This window comes from Macaca mulatta, chromosome 12 (assembly GCF_049350105.2).
Source record: "Macaca mulatta isolate MMU2019108-1 chromosome 12, T2T-MMU8v2.0, whole genome shotgun sequence".
Taxonomy (NCBI): domain Eukaryota; kingdom Metazoa; phylum Chordata; class Mammalia; order Primates; family Cercopithecidae; genus Macaca; species Macaca mulatta.
In genome coordinates, this window is record NC_133417.1 from 127,682,565 (window position 1) to 127,699,260 (window position 16,696).

A 16,696-nucleotide genomic window follows, 5' to 3' on the forward strand; every position below is an offset into this window, starting at 1 on the left:
GACACTCAGTATTAACTATCACAAGTCCACCCTTTGTCAACTTGAACCCATGCACATCTCCTGAGATCATATGTGATCTTCATATACAGAAAACAATAAGGTTATAATTATGTCTAACATAATACAACTATCCTTCGCACAGGAAACTCACCAAGCCCTAACACAAGTACTATTACATAAAGTTAACAATACTTAAATGCTGATGTGAAGTCAATAAATCTTATGTCACATGATAAAGGAGAAAGGAAATAAAATGAAGATATTTTCTTAGTACAAGTGTATACATGCACGAACATGTTTTTAACAAAAGAATAAGGAAATCCTCATGACAATTACAGTCCTGCGTTCTGTAGCTGGTCACGTGGTCGTAGCTGGTATTGATGACTACCTTCTACTACCCATTCTGTATTCCCTTTGCCTTCAGCAAGCACTTCAGCAGGTCGTGGTTTTTTTCCTTGTGGAGTGATCCAAACCTTCATTCCTGAGGGGTCTTGCCTGGATTGGGCTCTTGTAGTTTCCCATTGACCTTAATCACAGGGCATGGTAATACTAAGAGATACCCTAATGGGTCTTCTGTATTCTATGCATCCTCTTCCTTAACTCTGTAGTGAAGTATCATCTTCACAGTCCTGGTCAGTCACCCCAGGCAGCACTGTAAGTCCTTTCTTAGCCTGTTGACTTAAAGGTAGGAGGAGCCCAAAGTGTCCAGGTGGCAATCTTAACTTCCAGTTTAATGGAATTGTCGTGGTACCACCTGGTAGCAGCATTCCCCGCTCTGGAACTAAGACTTCTAGGCCAACAGAACATAACGTCACAGGAACAGGAAGCAAAAATTTTGCTAATGGATCAGTAGGGGTGATGGCGAGTTGTGCTACTTCCACTTCCACCCCTTAATTCCTGGACCCATGAATCTTGACTATGGGAGAAACAGTACCATATATTAGACACTGATTCAGAGCATACACAATCTTCTGGAGAACTTTGCCCCCACCCTGCAAAGTACTGTCACCTCGTTAGCATTGTAATTGTGACTTCAAAAGGCCATACCACCATTCTATCAATCCAGGTGCTTCAGGATGATGGGGAACATGGTACAACCAGTGAATTCCATGAGCATGAGCCCACTGCCACACTTCTTTAAGCGTAAAGTGAGTGCCTTGGTCAGAGGCAATGCTGTGTGAAATACCATGATGGTAGATAAGGCATTCCATGAGTCCATGGATGATAGACTTGGCAGAAGCATTGTGTGCAGGAGAGGCAAACCGTTATCCGGAGTAAATGTCTATTCCAGTGAGGACAAACCTCTGCCCTTTCCATGATAGAAGAGGTCCAATACAATCAACCTGCCACCAGGTAGCTGGTTGATCACCCAAGGAATGGTGTCATATCGAGGGCTCAGTGTTGGTCTCTGCTGCTGCCAAATTGGGCACTCAGCAGTGGCCATAGCCAGGTCATTCTTGATGGGTGGAAGTCCATGTTGCTAAGCCCATGCATAACCTCCATCCCTTACACCACGGCCACTTTTTTCATGGGCCCATTAGGTGATGACAGGGGTGGCTGGGGAAAGAGGCTGAGTGATGCCCACAGAATGGGTCATCCCATCCATTTGATTATTAAAATCCTCCTCTGCTGAGGTCACCCATTGGTGAGCACTCACATGGGATACAAATATCTTCACAATTTTTGACCACTCAGAGAGGTCCTTCCACATACTTCTTCCCCAAATATCTTTGTTAACAATTTTCCAATCATGCTTCGTCCAAGTCCATGACCATCCAGTCAAACCATTGGCTACAGCCCATGAGTCACTACACAATTGCACATCTGGCCACTTCTCCTTCCATGCAAAGGGCACAACTGGTGCACTGCTCGATGTTCTCCCCACTGGGAAGATTTCCCTTCACCGCTGTGCTTCAGGGATGTCCTAGAAAGAGGCTGTAGTGCTACAGCTGCCCACTTTCAGGCAGTGCCTGCCTATAGTGCAGAACCATCTGTGAACCAGGCCCTAGTCTTCTCTTCCTCTGTCAACTGATCATAGTGAACTCTCCATGAGGCCTTCAGTGCAGGCTGGGGGAGAGAAGGCAGGTGGCAGGAGTGGAGACCAAGGGCATTTGAGTCATTTCCTCATGTAACTTACTTGTGCCTTCGGGACCTGCTCTAGCCTGATCACATATAGACCACTTCCATTTGATGATGGAATGCTGCTGTTCATGACCCACTTTATGGCTAGATGGGTCAGAAAGCACCCAGTTCATGACAGGTAGTTCAGGTCGCATGGTGACTTGATAACCCATAGTCAAATCTTCAGTTTCCACCAAAGCCTAGTAACAGGCCAAGAGCTGTCTCTCAAAAGGAGAGTAGTTATCTGCAGAAGATGGTAGGACCTTGCTCCAAAATCCTGGAGACTCCCACCGTGATTCACCTGTGGGGTCCTACCAAAGGCTCCAAACAGTAGCTGCCACTGACACCTCAAGCACCATTGGATCTGCTGGGTCATATGGCCCAAGTGGCAGAGCAGCCTGCACAGCTCTACTACCTTTGCAACTGCTTGTGAATCTATAATTATTTCAAAAGAAAGTTTAAAAAATCAATACTGCCTTATAAAAAATGGTTCTGCCATTTTTCTCACAACTTTTGCTACAGGCATTATTTGTACTTTCTGCACAAGGAAATGTAGAATAGCATTCGGGAGAAGGTGGCTTCTGAGCCTGCCGTGCTGTTGTTTCCAGAGCTTCAGGGCTTGGCTGTCAACCTTCTGCTAACTGACTGCTTCTATGTGCCAAGGAAAGCACAGAGAAGTGTTTGAGTGTCAGAAAAGCACATTTGTCCTTAATTTTATTTTGACAGACTTGTTTTATAGTCTCATGTTTTGTGTATTTTTGTTTTTGTTTTAGATGGAGTCTCGCTCTGTCACCCAGGCTGGAGTATAGGGTGCAACCTCAGCTCACTGCAGCCTCTGCCTCCTGGGTTCAAGCAATTCTCCTGCCTCAGCCTCTTGAGTAGCTGGGACTGCAGGTGCCCACCAACACGCCTGGCTAATTTTTGTATTTTTAGAAGAGATGGGGTTTCACCATATTGGTCAGGCTGGTCTCGAACTCCTGACCTTGTGATCTGCCCACCTTGGCTTCCCAAAGTGCTGGGATTACAGGTGTGAGCCACTGTGCCTGGCCGTTTTTTGTGTTTTAAAATACTGGTTTTTAACATTTTGTTAAGCTACTTTAAATTGGTTTTGCAAGTAGATCAAATTTGCACATTACGATGACTTTAGTCTCTCTTCCAGTTGTCTTTTTTTCCTCTTCAGTCTACAAACATTCTTCAAGTCATTAATCCCCTTCTTCACCCACCGCAGAACATCAGCTTTCAGCCTAGCAGCCCTGGAATCTGATACTCTCTGCTTCCTTTAACCATAGAACATTTTAAAGGAGCCATCTGAGATCTACACTCCGTTCTACTTTTTCACACGTTTTGTGCCTGCTGCACGGCTCTAGCTGGTATAGTGTGAACTAAAAGAAAATAAAACCAGGACTTGTATTCAGCATAAGAGATCATTTTTTAGGGTTACTTTGTCCATGTGTAATTTCATTGAGAGTAGCTGTCTAATTTTAAATGAAAAGTTTTAAAATAGTTAATTCTCTTCTGATGTACATAAAAAGTAGATTCCTCTGTATTTAAACTGTATTGCCAATGGTGAGGCCTGGGGCTTTGGCAGGGAGGCTGACTCGTGGTTCAGTGGCTTCTTTCCCTGGACTCAAGGTCAACAATAGCCATTCCTCATGTGGTAGAACCATCACATTTGTTTAATAGTTAGATTTATGTTCTTCTCCCACAAGTAGTTTTCATCATCAGAAAATATTTGTCAAATATCCAATTGTAAAAGGTTTATTCAACTGTGTTCTACAAAGGGAAAAATTTAGTCACAATATCCAAAGGATATTATAAAAGTAATTAAAATTCCGTATACTTCTAGACATGGAAACACATTCATAATCTATTGTTCAACCAGAAAAAGCAGATTAAAAAGTAGAGTTTATAATGTAAAGTTTAAATGTACACATTTTAAAACTGTAGGCATATATTTGAATATATTTTTTCAAAAGGATCTGGAGTGATGAACCAAATGTTTCCAGTGGTGGTTCTTAGGCACAGAGGGTTTAAATGTCGTTTTTATTTTCTTACTTGTAATTTTCTGTATACTCTGCATTGTTTACAATATGAAGGTAGGAATTTTATGTTTAGAAAGAGTTAAATTATTTTCATTTTATAAAAAGATTCTGAGGACATTTTGTACTTTTGAGGAATATTAGTTACTAAGATTATTACCATTGATCCATATGAGAACCTTAAAAAATTAACATTGACATCTTTTGTAATAAAGTGCCAAATATCGACTGTATTGATTATGATCCTTACCTTGAAGAAATATTTATTAAACTATGTGAAGTACTTCAGTAGATTTCTTAAATAAAACAAAACGGTGCCCCTATGTCTCTGCATAAAGACACCACATGGAATTACAGTGTATCTTTTCCTATTCTGTCCAAGCAACCACGTGAAATGCTAAGAACTTAAAATACATAATGTTCTTTTGCACTAATGGAAATTTCTAATTGCACTGAAAGATTTCAGCCTTAAAAAGATCTTTTCTTGGGCAAAAAAATATATTCTTAAAGAAATCAGGAACATCTTAAGAGAAGCAGATGTTGAATGTTGTATCTCCTCTTCCCTTTGGTATATTTTTGGCATGTGTCTTCTGTTGTTTCTTTAAAAGTTGCTTTTGAATATCTCTTTTAATTGCTGTAGGTCCTTGTTTTAGCTATTTACTCACTTGCAGGCAATGTCTTGGGCATGCTTTGTGTTAGATCTTGGTTTCTCTTCATCAGGTGACAGTGGTTGAAGTAAAGGGATTTTTAAAGTAGGATTAAATAACAATACTTAGTACTTATAGCAGACATAAAAATATTATCTGATAGACTTTTTATACTAGTGTGTTTTAAAAGTACCTTTATGCCGGGCGCGGTGGCTCAAGCCTGTAATCCCAGCACTTTGGGAGGCCGAGACGGGCGGATCACGAGGTCGGGAGATCGAGACCATCCTGGCTAACACGGTGAAACCCAGTCTCTACTAAAAATACAAAAAAAAAACTAGCCGGGCGTAGTGGCGGGCGCCTGTAGTCCCAGCTACTTGGGAGGCTGAGGCAGGAGAATGGCGAGAACTCGGGAGGCGGAGCTTGCAGTGAGCCGAGATCGCGCCACCGCACTCCAGCCTGGGTGACTGAGCAAGACTCCGTCTCAAAAAAAAAAAAAAAAAAAAAAAGTACCTTTTTATCTTCTCCCTTTTTTGGCTTTGTTGGGTGATGTTTTTCATAAGTACAGAAAAACATTGAACAATTTAATTGTGTAATTCATCTTCATGTCCGTGAATGTTAGATACCAGTATCATAAAATTTGATTAATTATGCAAATATCCTTGAACATATAAAATACCCAGTCCCCTAGGTGATTACTAAATGAGTTTCTTTTGGCTCAGAATCTAAAATGTTTTTTAAGAAACCAAAATGTAAGTTTCTTTTTGCAACATGTTTCTGTACTAGTATTTGAACTCTGAAGTATCTAATGGTTTTTGAATCCACACTAATATAATGGTGTAACATTGGAAAGATCTGTCTCACGGGACCCCTAAATTTACCCTTCCTCAGAGCAGACAGTTTTATAGCCCTCAGTATTAAGATTCAGACCACAAGCTCAACAGGAGTCAATAGATCAGTCAGAGTGGAGCCTCGCTGAACAAACCTGAAATCAAAACGATGAAATACTGAATCATGACATGATAGTAAGGAATGCCTCCAAAGTAATTGTCACATTTGCTTGTAGTGACCTTTATAAAATACCCACGCTTGAAAATGATATTTTTAATGTTTCCTCCTCTAAAAAAATTGTCACAATCTTAAAATTGGAAACATTGCCAGAGCTGCAATTGTCTGGTGAAGCAAAAGTGCTGCATCATGGAGTGAAACGATTCTTGGCTTTGCCCCATGAATCATATTTTTTTAAATTTCAGCTTTATTTTACTTATTTTTAAAAATTTAATTTAGATTCATGGAGTACATACGCAAATTTGTTATATGGGTATATTGCTTGATGCTGAGGTCTGGGTGTCTAATGGTCCCATCACCCAAGTGGTGACCACAGTACATGATGAGTCATTTTTCAACCCTTGTCCCTCTCCTTCCCTCCCCACTTTGAAATCCCCAGTGTCTATCATTCCCATCCTTGGGTCTATGTGTACCCAATGTTTAGGTCCCACATATAAGTGAGAACATGCAGTATTAGGTTTCTTTAGCTTATTTTACTTTCTAAGAAATGGATTTATGAGGGGCTACCATAGAGAAAAGGAATGTTGATAATTTTCTTTCCTGTTGCTCTTCCCTGCCATTTCTTCTCCCTGGTATTTTCTTTGCAGGTCTGTGTTGTTGTTTGTTTTCCACTTGTTTGTTTTTTTCAGCATTGGTTTTGGTGCTGTTGACTTAGGTTGTGTGCTACAGGGATCTTGGCTATAGTGAGCCCTTTATGGCCTCACATGGCCCCTCACAGAGGTCTGTGTGTTCCGTGTCTGTGCTGTATTTTGCAGGGGAGGCAGTGTATAGGCTAAGAGGGTGCTTGGCTTCTTACACATCTAAGACATGTCATGTAACCTCTACTGTAACCTCTACCGCCTTGGTTTCCTTATCTGTGAAATGGGAGGAAATAATCACATATACCTCCTAGAGTTCTGAGATGCAAATAAGATCATCTGCGGAAGTGAACACGTGGTATTTGATGTCAAGTCAGCCTTCAAGTGTTATTTTTACTATCGTCTCTACCATCCCACCATCACCAACGCTGCTGTTGCTGCTACTACTACTAATGCCACTTCTATTATTTTAATCCAACAAGGTCTTTTCCAAGAAGAAATTCCTCTCTTGTTGTAGAGCGTGGGTGATGGGAGACGAGGGACCTTGGGACCATACAGATGGTGCAGATCTACTTTCTTATGCCACTTCATAAGGGTAGACTCTAGGTGGAGCTAATCATGTGCTTTAAATTGTTACATTTCAGCGTAGGGAAGCGTTCAGCCATATTGTTTTCCAGGATTTGCGTGGTAGGAGTTTGGCAGTCCTTCCTTCTGGTGGTCTGTGGCACCCAATCATGTGCCACAAAAATGCTTTTCCAGGTTCTGCTTCTTTTCATCTACACTTATTGAGTTGTGGAAAATTTTAGAGAGTTTCTTATTCTGAAAAAAAAAAAAAAAAAGCCATTAATATTCAGCCAGTATCTATCAAGCAGATACAATGTGCCAGACCCTAGATTTGCCTGTGAGCCCTCTGGGGTGGATACACCTGCTGGTCCCTGCTCTTGAAGAGCTCTCAGTGCATTAGTGGAGACAGGTAAACAGGTGAGCAGGACATATGAGGGAAAAGGACAAATTCTTTCTCAAAGTTCATCTGAACAAGATCTCTTTTTTTCAGAGTCCTTGATTCCCCATGAGGAAACACCGAACCAACAATTTTGAGTGCAGTTGCCTCCAAGACTGCTGATAGAAATGTTAAGAGGATTTGAAACTTATCAAGCATAGAACTAGGTACGGCAGAAGATCTCAGGCTTTAGAAAAGAATATATTTCGGCTTTGGGGAAAAAAGTCCTTGGAGACTTTTTTATTAGAGCATATGAAGTATAGATTCATGCACAACACTAGAATATTGTAAGCTAAGAGAATTTTAAGTTGGGAAAATGAATTGTGAGCATGGGTAATAAGATAAAGCTTTGAGCATGCAGGCATCCAGACTCCAATTAGTCCCTGGCCAGACCCCAACCCAGGAGACAGTTAACTGTCCAGGGACCAGGAAGAGAAGATCCTTTAGAGGTCCTTGACTCTGGCCAAAGTTGCGAGAATAAGGCCACCTCTGTGGAGCCCCTATGGGTAACGATCATCCCGTGTAAGGTGAAGATAGTAACTAATTGCTGCTGCTGCTGCTGCTGAAACCTGGCCTTGCTGAACTTGGAGCTCCTTGAACCTCAGAGCTGGAGGTCACAAACCAGGACTTGTTGGACCAAACATTGACCACAGACGTACTTTGTTCACACGTGGCTTTACTAGTGGAGCCTTTCTAAACTTTCTGCCTTCTGTTCTCTGAGAAAATGGGAGCTGTAGCAGCACTGGCTTGCATTCCTGCATAATCATAAGAGGTTGCTTTCCAGTTCCAGTTGCTTCCTTGCACCATAGCAACTCCCTCAGTCCCCAGGACTCTCTCTTGTCACACACCTGCAGTTGCTTTGCTGACTCATACCACTTGCTTGACCCACATAGGCATTTGAATTCACTACTCCTGACCTAGAAAATTCCAGAAAGAAGGAGAATAGCCAGGGTTCCTGAGGGAGAAGGACTGTGCTACCCTTAGGACTAGGATGCCCCCGTCTAATGCTCCCTGATGTAGGCGGCAGTCCCCAGAGGGGAGGCTCAGAATCACTTTGGAATGATTAGACCATACAGAGCTGTGGTTCCCAATGGGAGGATGTGTGGAAAAGGCTGATGACCAGCAATTAGGTGTGAAGTCTTCTTATTCTGTGCCTGCTCTGTAGACCCAGAAGCCTTAGATGTCCTCTCCTCTGAATCCTCCCAATGCCAGGCTTAGATGGATCTACTGCCTGCCTCATCATCTGGGTAACAACCCAGGAGCTTCCTGCTTGGCCTAGGCTGATGAGAAAGGCTATAGTGGGCTTTGTAGAATGTAAAGGGTTCGGATCATCAGAAGAGTTGGGAGAACATTCCAGAAGGGCAGAACTACAGAGCAAAGAACCACAGGTGGGATTAAATGTGCCATGTGGCAGGAACATTTGGGGACTGACAAGAGCAGAGGAACGAGTGGAAATAAAGTCACGGGTCTACTCAATGTGCCCTTGAATGCTAGGTGAACACTCTGGGGGCTTATAGCCAGAGAAACCAGTCATTGTTAATTTTAAATCGGGGAGTAGCCTGAAGAGTGTTAGTGATGAGGGAGCTGAGTATGGTATAGGTTGAAATAGTGAGAAATAAGAGGTGGAGGAGGCATTGGAAGGTGGTGACTTCAGTCACCTTGGATTTCTTGGATGCTGGTAATGGCAGGAGAGTGGAGAGACAGGGATGAGTCAGAGACAACAAACACAAAACAAACAAAGAACCCAAGAAAACCTTTTTTTCTTATTGCACAAGCAGTATGTTTTTAATGTAGGAACTATAAATAGTCAGAAGTTTTAAATGTAACCGTCAATCCGAGTACCCAGAACCCAGAGGGTTACTTGTTGCTATCCTGGGGAATAGCTTTCTAGATGATGTTTTCTATGCATAGGTTGTATCCATCTTTAATAAAAATGTGATTTTCCAGCTTAATTTTCTAATGTATAAGTCCATCTTTAGCTTTGTTCCACATTAATAAACATTCATGTACAAAACTTTAATCATTATTTCATTTGCTGTTCATTATTCATCATGCTTTATCTCTGCCAGCCAATTAAGATCCTTTCCATTTTTGGCTGATGTAAACACTGGAATAAATGTTTAATGTAGATATCCTTATTCATTTGATTGAGCCATTTTGAACAGATTGACAGGACTCAGAGATGGATGCCTTCTTTGTCCTTCGTATCCAATGATAACTCAACATTTGGAGCCTAAAGGATTTGGGGCATGATCATGGTGATGTTATTGAAATAAATGAGAAAATACGGAAAAAAGAAGGATTAAGTCGTAAAGGAAGTCTGTAAACTCAGTAGTAAAGAAATTTTTGCTGCTATAGGTGTCAGTAATCCCTGTTAATAGTTGCTTGAAATTTTTATTTTTTTCTCATAGAACAAGAGGTTAGAGGCTGGTAGATGCTGACATTTGTTCAGCTGCTCCACAAGATCATCAGAGACTCAAGCTGCCTCTGTCTTTATGCTCCTCCATGTTTGGCCTGTTGGCTTGTTGCCTCATGTGCCAAGATAGCTGCTGTTGCTTCTGACATCAGAACCATGTTCCAGCTAGGAGCAAGGTGGAGTAGGGATGGCTACCTGTATCCTTTTTATAAAGAAAACAAAAGCACGTCCAGGAGATCTTGCCCCTGACCCATGCACCTCCCTACTTCTCACTGACAGGACTGAGTGTCATGGCCACCCCTAATTGCAAAGGAGGTTGAGAAAGGAGGAAGTTGAATTGCCAGACTGACTCGCGTTATTGCCTGAGGTTTGGCCTGAGTCTGAGTTCTGCTAACAAGCCACAAGAAAGTGGGTAGTGTCCGGTAAGCAATTCATAATGTCTGTGTGCTATGCTTTGAGAAAGTGAGTTACTGGGCATTCAGGAGGTTTTGTTGTAGGCAGTAAAGACCCCCTGATATCTGGGCCAAGGATCCATGATAAAAGAGAAGATTAGAGTGACGGTTGCAGAACCATAGAGAGAACAGAGGTTGATTAATCAGATGCACAAAAGTTAACAGATTATTCCATTTGAAGGAGAAAACCCTGTGAGAAGTGAGAAGAACTATGCTTTACTACATTATACATAGATGGTTTCATTTAATTCATGTAATTTTCCTAATGAGAACCTAGTCATTCTACACATATTTATTGAATGTTTACTATGTGCCAGCCACTGAGTTAGGCACTGGGAATACAGTGGTGAGTAAAACAGGCAAAGTCTCTTCAATGCTGAGCTCACAGGTTACTGAAGGAGGTAAAAAAAATAACCAGAGGGGCACATAACAAATAATGTCAGTAGAAATAAGCACAGCAAGAAAACTTATAGTTAAACATGGGGATAGAGAGAGCAAGCGATGTGTATTTCTGACACCACGAAGCAATTTCCGCTGTCACCATTTTATTGCCAAGGACACTGAGGCAGGCCAACCAGAATCCCAGGTGACCGGGTGGTATTCGGCAGAACCTTGCTTATGATCTAGGTTGGACTCTGAAGCACATGCTTGGGAAGACATCATGCAGCTGGGAACTGGGGAAACATTTAGTGTCTGCATCTAAGTGGAGAGCTGGAGTCTCTCATGGAACTCGGTGAGAAGAATTCAAGCTTTATGTGCCATAAAGGTCTTTGGAGTTTTATCTTTGCTCTATGTCAGGAACACTCAATGCATGATTTTTACCATGGCTTCTTGGTCTCTGCTGGCGAAGTGTTGTTGTTCAGACAAAAGGACTGTACCCCACCATACCATGAGCCATGTGGGACATACCAGCACCTGCTTTGTGTGCAAGCTGGAGGGATGGTTGAAAAGAGCACAGGCTCTGGAGTCTGACTGATTGGGTTTGCACACTTACTCTCCCACTCGTTGGTGCATAAACATGGGCAAGGTAACCTCTATGGGACTGAGTTTCCCCACCTGCAATGTTTCTACTGTGTTGTAGTAAAGAGCATGTGAGATAAGGCAGATAATGGGAGCACAGGAAATGCTTAATAAACACTGTGTTGTTTTTGTTGGTAGCGTTTAGAAACTCTTTGCATTATTTTGTTATGCTCGCATTGCAGAGCTAGCCTCAGAAAGACACGTTTTTCCACGCAGAAATCTCACATTCACAAGTTTATAAATTGTGAACAGCCTGGCGACATGATAAGGCACCGTGTTCCCCCGATGGCATATTTCTGAAGCACAGCATGCTCGAAATTTTATCTTCCCATTTTACATGCTTTTGCAGACAGCACAATATGAAACCGGTCAGGCTCCTAATTATGACAGCAGTGCAGAGCCAGAATCCAATCATCCAGTTGACAAAGGACTTGGTACAGAGAACGGTGACCAGCTGTTCCCCATCTCCAGTGAGCAGCGAGTAAGAGGAAATGGGTTTAAGCTGCATGAAGGATTTGGGTTATTTATGGCAGAATTTCCTGACCGTGAAGGTTGCTCAACATTAGGACTGGATTACAGAGAGAGGTTGTAGAATTCCCGTCTGTGGAGATTCTGAAAACATGTTCTTGTTTGCGAGGTTACTACAGATCCCACTGTGCGTTCTGTCTTGTCTCTCTCCCTTTCTACCCATCTGGTCCTTGTAACCAAATGAATCTTCTCTAAGACATTGGGGGCGAGGCTGCTATGTGGAGAAGGGAAAAGGGATCACAGTGAACTGGTCAGAACATCATCCACTTTTTGACATTTTGATTGCAGGCTTCGGCATTTTGGGTGAGGACACACAAACACAAATTCATTTAGTTAACCTAGGACTGAAAAGACCACCTGGGCCAGGTGAAAAACAAAAATGGTCAGGTTTACAAGTTTGATGAACTTGGAGAACACGTGCCCCATCCTAAGGACACAGGCTTTACTCTGGTCAGCCAATTCTTTTTCTTTTTTTTTTTTTTTTTTGAGATGAAGTCTTGCTCTGTCACCCAAGCTGGAGTGCAGTGGTGCAGTCTCAACTCACTGCAACCTCCGCCTCCTGAGTTTAAGTGATTCTCCTGCCTCAGCCTCCGAAGTAGTTGGGACTATAGGCACCCGCCACCATGCCCAGCTAATTTTTTGTATTTTTGGTAGAGACGGGGTTTCACCGTGTTAGCCAATTCTTATCACAAGGCCTGTGGGAATGCACACTGTTGCCAAGCTGATTTTCAAGAGCGGTATGAAATCTGGGGAGTTTTAAAATTCTGGCAACTAACGTTTTAAGAGCCAGTTATGTACATACCAAGGTGAACACAGATCTGTGGGTCATAATTCCATGTGCACGGCGCTTGTTTGTGACCTCTGATCTGTGAGGTCACCTTGGTCTGTTGGCCCTTCTAGCAAGTAGGGGAATGAGCATCTCTCCAAGTTCAGACACGGGTTTGAGGTGGCAGAATTTGTCTTTTAAAATGGAAAACCTATATATTTACATTTATGAGCTGAACCATAAGAAACTGACATTTTTATGTATCGACAATAATCAAATATTGTCAATTTCATGTGCTTCAATCTAAAAGGAATCATCCACTTAAGCGAAACTAGAATCTGAAATACAGACTGTGTTCTGTCCTGCAGCGTCAAACATTTCTGCCTCCTCTGAGACGAAGAAAGCACTCACTCACTGTTCTGGCACCCCACGTTATTTACTAGCAGACCGTGCCTGGCAGATGGAGGTGACATCAGCCATTGCCTGAGTAACATCCATCTTCTCATTTGCACCAAGCAGCTTAAAGAGTCTGCCCTTCCAGGGACTAATGGCTTTAACATTGTTGAAGTTCCTTTTAGCAGCAGCATAGCCATTTGTGGAAATTTTTCAGATAATCATCTTTCTCTTCTTTTGTCTTTCCATCAGTTAGTTATAGGCTATCATTTTCTACAGAGATCATTAGTTTCTATCGATATCATTGCAGAAATCAACTGGACATAGCTGAGGGTGAAACAGTTGTTATCCTGAGGCAGGTAGACATACTCCACCTCCGAAAGCAGTAAGATCAGTTTCTTCCCGGATCCGCAACTGCAGTGATTCAGGTGTGAATCGGATTGCTTACTGATGGTGCATTCTCTTGAACAAAAAAGTGCATCGAGGGAGACACAGCTGGCAGACGACCCGATGAGAACCTGGAGGGGAGGTTCCACCTCAGATGCCACATCTTCCCTGCTACTCCCAGACCAAATCCTGAGGTTTGAAAAGGGGGTTGGTACCAAGCCTTTGTCGCGTTTGAGAGAAGGACAGGAAGAGAGCCTCACTTTTCTCACTGGCTTTCCCATGCATCCTAGAACTCAAACTCCAATGAAAGCATTTCTTTAGTTCCAAGAGCTCTCTGGATGAATAGGGTAATGGGTTTCTTTTTATTTTCTTCTTTTTTAACTATTTAATGTTGACTTCATATTGGTTTATAAACTGCCACCTCTTTGTGAATTTCCTTCATAATATAGAAAATTTATTTTGACCAAATGGATAATGCATTTTTATTGTCTTAATTAACTGGAATTCCAACATTCCCTTCCCCCATTTCTTTGCTTTTAATGAAAAGTAGCAAATGAATAAAAACCATACAAAAAGAGAGGAAAAAAAACTATAATCAGAGACTTAACCAAACAAAACTCCCCACTAAAACCAAACTTTGCAGAAACCATTTTCAAAGTTCCTATGAAATCAATCATCTGGAGATATATTTTGAAGGGAAAAAAAGTGCTCTGTAAAATGATTAGCTTAGTTTCTTCATGTGACCTAAAAAAGGGCAGGTGGATATAATCTACTTCTCACCCCACTGATGGCGAATACTTTGAAAGTCATATTAATCATTTAGAAAGTATGTGACCACACATGAGACGCTCCAGCTGCCTCTTTGTCTGGTCTCATAAGTGTGTACAGAATTATTTTTATGTGCTCAAAGCACCTAAACGCTACACACTCTGTGTGGCTGACTGAGAAACTGCAGAGATGTCCGAAGGACTGATGTGCTGAGCCCTGGGCTGTGTTGTGAGGCACAGCCATCTCCAGCTAGCCTTCCTTGTATCCGACGCTTGCTAGACTTTCCCACTGACCACAGGCTCCCCACAGCTTTGTGCCTCGGTTTGTAGATTGATGGCAATGCAAGGGGACTAACAGTAAAGAAAGATAAATGTCAAACTCTTAATCAAAGGAAGGAAGAGAAGGGAAAAGAGCTATAAATGTAAAAATATTTTTTCATGTTTACTGAGCCTGGTAGCAGAGATACATGGAAACTCATTGCCTAGCAGTTGTTTAATGCTCGTGGGTGGAGTCATCATCATTATTATTATCATCAAGAACTTTTATTTACTCAGCACTTTCTGTATGTCAGGCACTGTCTAAATGCTTCTCATGCATCGATGCATTTAATTTTCACAGCTCTGTAAAATAAGTACAGTTGACCCTTGAGCGACATGGATCTGAACTGTGTGGGATCACTAATAACAGATTTTCTCTTTTTTTCACATAAATTTGTACTTTCATTTCTTATTCTTGAGGTTAGATTCTAAACCCTAAAGATATCCAAACTTGTATTAGATCTACTTATCTATAGCCAGAGACAGCTTCTATCATGTTGTCCTTAGCAGCCAAGGTTATTAAAATGTCTTTCCTCCAGGAAGATCCAATAGGAAAAAAGAAAGAAACCTCTCTGATTAGGCTCCAGCCATACCCCACCCTCCATCAAATTGACTGGATAGGCATAATGGAAACCAGAACATGTGGTTTCCAAAAAAGAAAAATCCTATGAGGGAGGGGAGGAGGGGAGAGGAAGGATTCAGTCAGTGCCCAGAGTCAAATTGAGTAATATCAATTTCGCTCACCTTCACACATCTTCAGGTTGCATGTTCGTGGAGTCGTTTAGGAATAAATCCATGGTTTATAGAGTACTAAAATACCTAGTTGTCTGCTTTATTACATTATGGCTTTCCCAAGCAGTTACCGAGGCAAACTGGCAGGAGAATTCGACTGGAACTGCATGCAGGACTGCAGAGATTCCTCTCCACAGTTATAGAAGGGACTGTTGCAAGCCTGATTGTTCTAGAACTGGGTGCACCAGGTCTGAGTGTTCCAGGAGTCGTTGCCCCAGGACTGGATGTTCAGGCTCTGATTGCTCCAGCTTGAATTGCTCCAGATCTGGTTGTTCCAGACTGGAAGATTCCCAGTCGTGTTCACCAGGCATTCCCGGTGGTAGGAAGAGTAGAGGCTGGGGTAGGTAGGTGCTGAGGCCTGAGTCACACACACCATTGCTATTCTGTGGCCAGTTGTTTTTCTGCCACCTGTTAGATTTCATTCTCTGGTTCTGAAACCAGGTCTTCACCTGTTTATAGCTCAGGTTCAGGATGTTGGAAAGTTCTTGCATCTGCTGAAGGCTGAGGTATTTCTGTCTCTGAAATTTATCAATGGGTACAAACAGCTGGGTGGAAGAGAACAAAGTTCTGGTCTTCTGTTTCTTGACTGGGACCTTGTCTTCCTTTTTTGGGGCACTATTCTCTGCAGCAGTAGGTTGTTTGCCTTTGAGACTGGTGGGAGAATCAGGGCTCTCCTGAATAAGCAGATCCATGGAGGAAGGAAGAGGAGAGACGGTCTCCGTGTGAGGCATCTCAGCGGGTGACATTTGCAAGGATGGATAGTTTTCTTCAGGCCCACAAATCACAGGCATAAGTGAAGATTCTTTACAATCAGATGATTCGAAGCAAGGCAGGCTTTGGGGACAAGCTGGATCCATACTCATGTTATTACTGGGGAAGAGAAGGAAAAAATTTAAGAGCTGGACTGGAAAAAATGGCTAAGGCAGCATTAAGACATTTTTCTGGAAGGTCTTAGAGAAATATGACCTCCAGAAGTGAAAGTATCAAGAAGTTGGGATGAAGTAAATCAACTCCACAACAACAGGAGGCAACCAGCTCAGTCTAGCAAAATGTCAATAACAGATTTTCTCCACCTCTGCCACCCCTGAGACAGCAAAACCAGCCCCTCCTCTTCCTCCTTCTCCTCAGCCTACTCAACATGAAGACAAGCAAAAAACTGTGATGATCTACTTTCACCTAATCAATATTAAATATATTTTCCTTATGATTTTCTTAATAACATTTTCTTTTCTCTAGCTCACTTTATTATAAGAAGATAGTATATAATGCATAGAACATATAAAATATGTGTTGATTGACTGTTTATGTTGTAAGTAATGCTTCCAGTTAACAGTGGGCTATTAGTAGTAAAGCTTTTAGGGAGCCAAAAGTTATATGCAGAGTTTTGACTGCATAGGGGTCAGCACC

General features: G+C 42.1%; 1 protein-coding gene and 1 pseudogene across 1 annotated transcript in view; one reads left to right on the forward strand and one right to left on the reverse strand.

The window, feature by feature from the left end:
* Window positions 1-16,696, forward strand: part of SGPP2 (sphingosine-1-phosphate phosphatase 2) — a 140,978-nt gene that overhangs the window by 11,274 nt on the left and 113,008 nt on the right. The window lies entirely within an intron of this gene.
* LOC114671430 (homeobox protein NANOG-like) lies at window positions 15,244-16,352 on the reverse strand (annotated as a pseudogene).